Here is a 9,584-nt window from a genome sequence, read left to right as displayed (position 1 = left end):
GTCCTAAATAAAGAGAAAAGATGGTAAAACTGAGCTCTCAATGTAATATCAGTGGTAGTTTTTGCTACTAATGAAGTTAAAAGGGAAAATGTCTTTATTGTATAAATACAGAAGTTTCTATGGTTAGAAGGAAAACCGTGTCATATCAAATATCACGTGACTGTTTTTAGTAGAAAGTATTGTTCCTACCTGCTGGGTTAGTAGCATGTCTTGATGAGTTTTATGTGCTGGCTGCTCTTTCCTAAATTTGCTGCCTTTCATTAAGTGCAGTCTTCAATGAACAATGTGGTAATCATCAGGCCTTCCCATTTCTGTGTTCCTATAATCTGAACACTTTTTAAAAAATATTATTTTACATTTTGTAACTCTTTTTTTTTTTTCTTTATGGCTTAGCAGGCAGCTGGAAAAAATATACTGAAACATGCTTTTGGCAGTCAACATGCTGTGATCATAAAAGTTAAACCCAGGATGAAAGAGAAAGTTAAGTAAAATGCATAGAAAAAAAAAGAAGTAGTAAATATGGCAGAGACCAGATATCTAATATTTTATGAACCAATCCAAGCAGCTCTAATTTTGTCTTTTAATGCAAATATGTAATAATTTGATAAAAAAAGGTTTTTCTTTCAGATTGTTTGATTAAAGAAGAATGAACTACTGAATCATAAGGTGTAAGAGGGTTAATAAAGACATGGAATAGTGGGTCGCTTCCTAAAGGGTTCAGTTTCTTTCTCCCTTGGAGTCATGTGGTTTTGATTTTGTTTGTGAACTGTGCCAAATCTGTCTTTTTCATATGATTTTGAGTATCTGCAAATGCAATTTCTTTAGTTAAAATTAGAAGTGTGCTTTAGATCTAAGATGTTTGCGAACAGAAACATGAAAAATATTTTCATGACCTGGGGATGACCTCCTTGGTGCCTGAGTCTCTCCATGCAAGACTTGCATGTGTGTCTGTAAGATGTACGTGCCCACATACACACGCAATAGTTGAGAAGTGCTTGTATGCAGAATCAGAAAAAGATTTTGCATCCACACTGTTCCCCTGTGATGAATTGCTGTCCTTGAATCAAGAGCTAGTCAAATGCATGTTGGATCAGACACCACATCTTCTTCCTTTGTTTGGAACCAGTGTTTCCTAGTCTTCCTTTTGTCTTCATTAGAGAATTTTTCTTCTCAAAAAGCTCCAAATACCTGAAACTTGAAAGTGAAAATATTGCTGTAGGGCTTCTCAGGAGATGCCTTTTGACTGTGTTACGCTCTTCTCTGTGGGCCAGCTAGTTAGCTACTTCATGGAGTCTCTAGCCATGAAGAACGACAGTATGTATGAGAAAAGTATTTGCAACAATCTCGGAATATTTATTAATAAATAAAGGTACAGCATGCATGAAATCAGCTTTTAAAAAAGTGCCAGACTGTATTATACTTTTTCATGATACCTCTCCAGGCTTCTACACCTGTATAAAATTGAAATAAAATGCAATAAATGGGGAAGATAGGACACAGTTTTCCTCTCACTTTCACTGCTTCAGTATTGGTCTGAATTACAGAAGTATGACAAAATATTTCAACTCCTAGTGTTTTATTACACTTACTAAAAAATATAAGTTACTACACCGGAATCATGGTACATACACTCAAACTCATGCCAGATACCACTGATATCAGTAACAAAAGCCCTTCTGACTCTTATTAGTGAAGGAATTTGCCCTTAGATAACGTACATTTTCACTAACATGATCTTTCCTCCTGCATTGGCAGGAAAGAGCTTCGCTGATGTTCTGCTAGTAACATAAGCGAGAAAGAAAGTCTCAAGTGAGATGACGGGGAACACGAAAGATGGATTTGCTGTAGCTTTTTGTATTGCTCAGAAGAAAAAATAATTAGACAGTACTAGGAAGAGCTACTTGGTTTTTGATCCTGCTGGTCATTGCACTTTAACGTGCTTGGCATATTGGAGACATAGCGAGTATAATTGTAGGAAATTGCTATTACTCACCCTTTTGTGAGGAGCATGCCTTGTTACTTTGAACTAACCTTTCTGCTTGCACTGAGAACAGACCCTAGGTAAGTTCATTTTCTATTAAATGGCACAATGCTCTATTGCAGTATATAGAGCTCATTATAAAATACCTAGTTGCTCAGCTGCCAGTTCACTTTCTGCACTTATAGGTGCTGTTCAAGGACAGCACCTATAAGTGCTGTTGTCCTTGACTGTAGACTGTATGGACAACAGGTATCCTCTCTCCTTGCTCTTAATGAAGAACTCTGTTTTTACTCTTTGGAGGGAAAACCCAGTGGAAGCTCTGAGGAGAGCAGAGAAAATACCAAGCTTTTATATTTGTTCCCTATATGAAGAAAAAAAGTCTCTGTTTTTAGGACATGAGGATGTGTGTCCCTGAGCAGACCTAAAAGCTATTATGGATTATTTGTGAAGCATTTTTTTTCTATCTTATGAAGACTGTTCTGTGTCACACAGTTATACAGCTGTGCTGTGGCTTGTAGTGTTGGGGACAGTATCAATATGGGATTTTTTTGTCTGTCACTCCTTCATCTAAAGGCAAAATAGCTCTCACAAGCCTTCTGGATTCACTCCCATCTGCTATTGAGATAAAGGATTTGTCTGGTTCAGTCATCTCCATCATTATTCTTGAGTCAACAAGCTGTTATATGATTCACTTTTTCCTCTTACGCACCAAGCTTGATTTTATTAGCCTCTGCACCAGTTTAACTTCCTCTCCTTATACTATCTTGCTAGGAATCATCACCTTTTTTCTTTTTTTTTTTTTTTCTTAATGTTTAAATAATGTGGGGAGCATTTTCTAAAGTGTATCCACATTTCAGAAATTTGAGTGTGAAGAGAGAGACCCCCTCTGAGCAATCAGGTCTGCATTTCTACCTAAACTGGCTATTAAAAAATCACTAAGGTGTACAATACCAATTTTAAATAAAATTTTACATACCATTGAAAAATTCTGAAGTCCAGTGTTGTGATGTTTGGAGATGTAGTGTTCGACTATCAATCTTGATCACTCTCTACTCAACTTTTTTTTTTTTTTCTTCTGCTTCATAGTGACCTGATTTAACTGTTGCTCTCTTAAGAACAAGTACAATCAAGATTTACTGCTGGTTATCACATAACATTCGTATCTTAATTGCAGAAACCTGAGAGTGTATTAGCTGCTAAATCAGGCTGGAGGTGATGTGCAGCAAAAGAACAGATCTCAATAAGCCACTTTTTAATCAAGGTTTCACACAGTTTACCAGGTTTGTAAGCCTACAGTGCAGCTGCAGTTATTCTGGGAAAAAAACCCCTAACTTCTAAAATTATGGAATTATGTTGTTTTGTTTTGTTTTGTTTTTTTTAAAATTCTTTATGCCAAAAGGGTGATGCTAAAATAGTATTAGGACTAAAAGAAGCTACCTGGGTATTGTTTTCTGAGGATATTGACACAGATCAGGTCATTTATGTTCTAAGGTAAATGGTTTCCTCTGTTAGTCATCACAAGTCAACCTTTAGTATTTTTTTCCCCACAAAGGAGCAAGGTAACAGTGTACTTAGCTTTCACAGTTTGCCTATGTCTCTCTTACTGTAATTTATTTTTAAAAGGACACTTTATAACTCTTTCTGTAAACTTCATGGCAAATAATCACAGAAGCTAAGATCAGTAAATATTAGGGCTCATCTAAGCAAGGGAAGCTAAATAAATATGCCAGTACAAAAGCCACTATTATTCCGTAACACGTCTACACGAGGGACTTGTTACAGATATACATTTGTGGGGAGATGTTATCCCTCTCCATCTGTTAGCAATGACCAATGTGCTTTAGCATCATCTGTCTGAATCATAGATCTGCAGTCCACAGTTTTTTTCACAGTCTTAGATTGCGAAAAAACAGCAATGGAATAAAATAATGTTCCAGTTACCAATAAACAGGGAGAGTCCATTGCTGTGCTTCAGAAAGCCTCTTGGAAATCAAGGAAGTCTGGGGGCTTACTACTTGTTATTCTTACATCCTTAAGCACAGAAAATATATTTCCCAAGGACCATGAATGTCCTTGTGATGGGAATTATACTGCTTTTCAGTCATAAATAGCTCTCCTCTATGGAGAGAAGAACACAGAGGGCTCTGGTAGGTGAAGGTGGGTTCTGTGAGCACGTTTCCCTTGCACACACTGGTGGGGCTGGGGGCCCGAGGTAGCCCAGCCCCGAGAGCTGCCCTGGCTTGCCATCCTCCTGAACTGCAGCCTCACAGCGAGTACTGGGGCATGACACTGCAGAGGGAAAGCCTGGCCTGACTTAAATCCATCAGGCCTCTTCAGATTTGCTTTCTGCTCTGGGCACTGCTGGGGAAACCACAGTGCCTGTCATTTCCAGCCTGGAAATAGCCTCTGAGTGGGCTCCTACCTGTGCTTCCCTGCTTTTGGCCACCCATTTGGCAGAGGGAAGACACATGGCAATGTTGAATTGGGCCTGTATAACCTGTGGGAAAAGAATTATTTACATATTTTCATTGACTTTTTGTTTGTTTGTTTGTTTCCTGAAAAAAGGCAGAGCTTACTTTTGTTTCTTCACCTTATTTGTCCAGCATTTCTGCCTACTTCTTTGACTTTAGAGTCTGGGATATGGATATAATTGGATTATTTCTGACTTTTATTTCTTCTCTTCATGAAATCAGGATGAGGAAAAGCAGAACCCAAATGTGCCTCCAGCTGGTAGCAGGAATTTGAACTAGTTTAGCTTTGAAATTTCACATATATTTGTTACATGCATGAGGAATGAGATAGACGAGCTCAGTCCTTTTGAAGTGCTCTGATGGCTGGCAGGTACTTTCATGGTTGAAGTGAAAAAGCTGATTCTAGAGTTTGCTGAAGGGAGAAAGATTTTTAAGTGAACTTGATGAGGAACCATCATAAATACACATCTAAATTATATATCAACTTTCTCTTCATCAGAAGATCTGTTTTGATGATGAAAAAAAAAAAATCTTTGCTCTATGTGCCAACCAAAACTGTAGGGATACAGTGAGTGTCTTTGAAATGAAAATTCACTTGGTTACACATAGTTATAAATGGAAAAACCCCCTCTCTTACTGAAGTGCAGTGGAAAAGATAAATTGAATCAGTAATACCTCACACCCAGCATCGCAGTGGACATATGGAGAGTTACTTGTGTCATCTCTACTGCCAGTGTCCTTCACAAAGAATCCCGGGGGTATGTTTTGGTTCAGGTTTTTTCCTAGCAGTGGGAGCAAAAACTGGGAGGTGAAAAAACTGTACCTGTCTCATAGTCTGCCACAGACGGGTGAGGGTGGTTCAGGACAGTTCATTTCACGTTTGGTTTCTGAGGAACCTCATCTTCAATGCTGAGCTGACAATACTTGCTGCTGTAGGGATGTAATGAATTCTGTACATGCAAAGTCCTGTTCAGTTTTCCTAGAGCATGAAAAATGCAATGCAATGTAAAACTAATCTAGTTAATCCAGTTGTATATATAGATAGTTATTTGTTACTTCTAAAATTCTGATAAATTTTAAATCTGCTTTGAATTTCAGAGAACACTTTTTATAATATATTTACACAAAATCAAGGCTTTGTGCATATGACGTCTCAGTGTTTCTTATTAAGTTAAAGGTTTTAATTAAATGAGTAAACTTGTTTTGCTTTATAAATGATTTATTATGGTCTAAAGAATCATGATCAATTCTATTAGATAGCACCATCAGTTCATGTGCAGGAACACAAAGCTAGCAGACAGAAACTGTTCTACTTTCTGGTAAAGGAAGTGGGCTTTACCTGAAATATCAAAATCAATGCTACGCTGTGCAACACTTCAGTCTCAGTGCAAGGTGTTGCAGAATATCAGCGTAGGGATGTGCCAGCAAAGAGCTGTAGGTGGGGACTGGAGGAGCCGAGCAGATGCTTTGCCCACTTCTCGTGGATGGCTGTGCCAAGTTCTGTAGCTGCAGGGGTGAGAGTGGGCTGTTGGAAACCTGAAGAAAGCATCGAGTCATGAAGAACCTTTTTGATGGAAATAACTGTCTTGAGCATGAGGTAATCTGTCTGGATAATTTAATTCCAGTGCAAAGGCATATAAGATCCTATTTTGAAGCCAAACTGACAGACTTTATGCTCAGTAGACTGGAGATCACATCTTAATTTGTACATGTCAAGGCCAGCAGAAACATAGCTGTTCTTTGTGTGCATTCGCACCAGATTTAATGTGCTGTACAGACTTTGTTGTTAACTTTAATTTTAAGCAGTAGTGTTCAAATAATTAATAAAATTTCCTGAAAAAGCTTCAGACCAGTCTTGAATCATAGCTGTTAAAAAATGCATGCATTTTTTAAGAGCAGGAGCTTGCCAAAAGATCCTTGTCTGTCTTTTCCTCTTGTTTTTTTCTCAGTGTACTTTCTAGCAGTTAATGGTAAGAAAGTGAAACATTGGAATTTTCAAAGGCCTTGATTTTGACCCATTTTTGGTTTCGTATAAGCCACCTGTGAAACTTCCAGTAGTTTCTCTTTCAGCAAGGTTAGACCAACACTACATCTTGTAGCCCTAAAATTATATAAGGCCTATACAATATAGACATACATTTAGAAACTAATACTGCATTGCAGTTCTATCTTTCAATGCCATTTTCACACAAGTCACGGAGACCAATGTTTCTATTGAAACGCAGTTGAGGCAGGTTGCAGACTTTTAGGTTAGAGGTTTGTTAGAAATCCATATTTTCTAATTCTTTCACTTTCCAAACTCACCTCCCTCCTAATTTATTTTCTTCTTTCCCTCTCTTACTTTTTTTCATATTTAAAGGCAAAGCCTGTTTTATAATCCTTGGTTTTCCATTTAGTTAATCTCCAGAGAATTTCTTTCTCTTTGAACTACTAACAAAAATGTGGAGCATAAGAAAGTCTTCAATCACATTTAATGAATGAATTTCTTGCCAGCAGGCATTCTGAGATTTTCCACACCATTTATCTACAAGAAAAGTTTACTGGTTGGCATATTAAAAATGACAAGCAACTGTAAGTAATCGAAAACACTAAGTATGTTATTTCAGGAACATTGCTGGCTTTTCTGTAAGAAATATGGGAAAGCAGAAGAAGGACTCTAGTTTTTAAGGGTATTTGAGGCTGATTTGTAAACCAGTTCATTAAGCACTTAAACTTTCCAGTAGGGTTTTTTTTTTTTCTTCTTCTTCCATATGGCTTGCACTTCCATGAATGAAGTACTGTACATTTTAAGGTTAACTGCTTGACATTAGACCATGACTAGTCACATGACATTACCTTGACTCATAGTATATGTAATTAGTAGGTGCTAAACTTTTTGCCCCTACATTTTAGAAAATTACTGTCTTTACTGTACAAATACAGCCTGACCTGAAAATGGCAGTGGTTAGTCATCTTTAATTGGACGACCTGTCTAATACTAATGATATGTATGCTGTTCCTAGGTAACTGCAGAAGACCTTAGCTGACAGTAACTGCAGAAGAGAATGGTGACATTTCACAATGTTTGTCAGGCACCAGAAAGACACGACATTTTAAAATACTTTTTCCTCAATCGTTTATCATGTTGCAAATTATCATGCAGTCAATCTAAGAGGGGTGTAAAAGCTTTCTAAAAGCCATAATGATGTGGCTGAGGTTTCACCAGAGATACTGAGATATTTATAAACTTGATTGCTGCATGTAATTTCTTATTACTTGCCCCATAAGATGGTAGTATCCGCCTGTTCATTTGTTGTCACAAACCTCTGTATCTGGGCTGAAATGACGTTTAAGCATTTATAAATGTCATGCTCACATTGTTATGCAAGACCTACTTTTGCTATTGTGAATGAGAAATTATAGTTTGAAAAGGTATTGTCAGAAAATGAATAAAATTAAATAAGAATTTTAAATATTCAAGCAATGGAAATACTCCTTTATATTTGTCATATCTTGGACTACGGGAATCCATTAAAAAATTTTCCTTTTTCGTAGGGGTCAAACAAATGAGAAAAAATAGTTTTATTTCTTCATACTTCTTCTCCCTTAAAGCTACCACCAGTTTTCTGTAGTGGAACAGGAGCGTGTCTACTGGGTTGAAAAAACTGTTTAAAAGTTTATCTTCAAACTGAGATTTACTAAGTCTGTTAATAAAAAACCCAAAATATCTGTGAGGCAATTACAGAATCCTATGAAGGGTGATTAAGGTCTGCATTAAATGGCTCATAAAGGATTAATGGGAAGAGCAGCTCTTCCTCTAGATAAGTAGCATGCTAGCAAGACATGACCGGAAGCTGTTGTCCCCATAGGGTGGCCTGTTTTCCAGAGAAGCCTGAAGCTTTCAGAGATGGTGTGGGAGGAGATATTAAGTTAATTGAGGAGATATTAAGTAAAGAGACCAGGGAACCCATAAGGTGAGGAGTGCTGGCTTAAGGACTCCAACAGATGGCATACTCAGCATTTGAGGTATCTGTGATAGCCCCTAGGATGGAGGAGAAGGAGCTGGTTCCTTCAGGAGCCATAGCAGGCCTGGGATGCTGTCTGCATCACAGAGTCACTCACTAAAACTCGGGCAGCTGGGTTGGCTTAACTTGGCTGACAGAGCCATGGCCACAGCTAGGAATCTGCCCTCCAGCTTGGACTTCGTTGTTCTAGAGAAAAAGATGATTAGGAAAGGATTTAGGTAAAAGTGACTCCAAAAAAAGGTTTCTAGAAGGTACACACCAAGTTGCAGTTTTCACTCTACCATGAAATGCAGAAATGCAAACACAAATTGAGGGCTTCATTAACTGCAGAGTCGTATCAGCAGACAGTAGCCTGTGGAAGCTCCCTGGCTGTTCGGTGACTCTGATGGTAACTAATGACTTTAGCAACTTTGTCTCTTTTTCTAGAATGGACTCCCTGACTTTGCCCCTGATGCATGAACAACTAATGAGTGAACTGCTAATTCCCCCACAGCCAGCTTGTAGCATTAACATGTTTCCCCTGAAATAAACAGTAAAAGTTGAGTTTGTTTCCCTTGGAGCAGCTGCAAAGTTTAGATAGGAAAAGGACACATTTTTTCCATTGTTCTCTTAGATGTAAAGTACACTGTTGAGATGATGAAAAATTTTCTTAAGATTGTCAGATACAGTCTGAAATTCGCTATCTTCTGATACTGAGCAGAAACCCAGTATTTCCTTGGTTGCTGTGCCCAGGGGTAAGAAAACAGGCTGTGCTGAGGAGTTGGCAGAGGACAGTTCTCACGTGTGTGGATCACTCAGCCTTATTCTCCACAGCCAGAGGACTGATAGGAGATGGATTCCTCTGCTTCAGAGAAAGGTGTAAGATAATGCCCAGGGGAAGCTAAAATATGAACACAGAGTTAAGTTTTGAAGCAGGACTGTTATTCAGCTGTTATCTTTCCCTTTTAATTCTTTCACATTCACTTTAAGATTAGTTTTTAAACTCTTGGTTTGTTAGCAAAACTTTGAGTTCTGCTGATACCTCACTGCCAATGGGATTCTTTTAATACTGATTTCATACTTTGTATTATAAGTAATGTTATTTTTTTCTTTATCAGTCTAAAAATGGTCATTGTTTCCTTTCACTGC

This window comes from Antrostomus carolinensis, unplaced genomic scaffold, assembly GCF_000700745.2.
Source record: "Antrostomus carolinensis isolate BGI_N321 unplaced genomic scaffold, ASM70074v2 scaffold21159, whole genome shotgun sequence".
Taxonomy (NCBI): Eukaryota; Metazoa; Chordata; class Aves; order Caprimulgiformes; family Caprimulgidae; genus Antrostomus; species Antrostomus carolinensis.
Note: the sequence above shows the minus strand (reverse complement) of the source record.